This window comes from Pteropus vampyrus, unplaced genomic scaffold (assembly GCF_000151845.1).
Source record: "Pteropus vampyrus isolate Shadow unplaced genomic scaffold, Pvam_2.0 Scaffold145, whole genome shotgun sequence".
Taxonomy (NCBI): Eukaryota; Metazoa; Chordata; class Mammalia; order Chiroptera; family Pteropodidae; genus Pteropus; species Pteropus vampyrus.
In genome coordinates, this window is record NW_011888926.1 from 915,395 (window position 1) to 916,446 (window position 1,052).

The following is a 1,052-nucleotide window of genomic DNA, read 5'->3' on the forward strand; positions in this document are numbered from 1 at the left end:
CCCCAGCCAGCCATTCCCAATCCACCCAGCCATGGGGGTCCCGGGCGCAGATGTCCAGGCACCCCGGGTGGCAGGAATGCAGGACCCCCCCCTCGCCCCAAGGTCTGAGTTGGGACCAGAGCGGAGTGAGTTGAGGTAACTGCCCCCAGATCTGTGGCCAGACTGGAAGAAAGGGCAGCTCGAGGTGTGGAAACAGCCTTTGCCCTCCCCGGCCTTCCCTGTCCCCAGCTGCTACCCTTCCTGGTTCTCCCTCCCTGAGGGTGGGGTGGTTAGCTACACCTTGGACCTGGCCACCCAAGCTCAGTCCCGCCGTGCTCTCTGGAATGCTCTCCCCCCTAAGAGGGTCCTTCCCATGTGTGGCCACAACTTCGTAGTCTCCCTCCCTCTTCTGTCCTTGCCTGAAGCCCAGTGCCCAGCCTGGCACTTCGTGGGTGCTCACTAAACGTTGCTTGAAAGAAATAATGTGTGTGTGTGTTGGGGGGTGGGGGGAGATTCCATCTGAGCATCCCTTGGAGATAGATATCTATTGTCAAAATTTGCCTTTTTTGGCTAGACTTTTAAAACACCTGTCTGGAACTTGGTGACCGTCCCTTCCTCTCCTGTCTGCCTCTGTTTGCCTTCCCTCTGGACAGAGCCCAGTGGGTCCAGGAGCTTCCAGTGGAAGCGAGATTGGTCACAGGACTAGGAGAGCTCGTTTCCTTTCTGGGCTGGTGACCACACACCCTCCCCTGTGCACACACTCTTGTCTGCCAGGAGCAGACCCCAACAGAAGCACACAGCCTTCTGGATGTTACACCTGTGCAAAGTGGGTTCGGGGGAGCTGGGCAGACGGGTGCAGGAGAGTGAAACAGGAAGTGGTCTTCTCATTCTGTGAACAGGCTTGATTTGAAACAGCAGAAGCCATTGTCCCAGATGTAAACACAGAGCCCAGAGAGGTCCCCCCAAACCTCCAGCTGTCTCTCAGCTTCATTTGTTCCCTCCTACCAGTCTCCAGGGTAACCCCCTGAGTTGGGGGCAGGCCACCATCGACTGAGCCCTGGCTAGGTGTCAGA

At 57.6% G+C, this 1,052-nt stretch overlaps 1 protein-coding gene across 1 annotated transcript in view; it reads left to right on the top strand.

The window, feature by feature from the left end:
* Positions 1–188: 188 nt before the first annotated feature.
* The window catches only part of A4GALT (alpha 1,4-galactosyltransferase (P blood group)), a 22,145-nt gene continuing 21,281 nt past the window's right edge, over positions 189–1,052 (top strand). Inside the window, exon 1 of the transcript XR_002782460.1 lies at positions 189–1,044. The gene's annotated coding sequence lies outside the window, so the exon portion shown is untranslated. The remainder of the gene's footprint in view (positions 1,045–1,052) is intronic.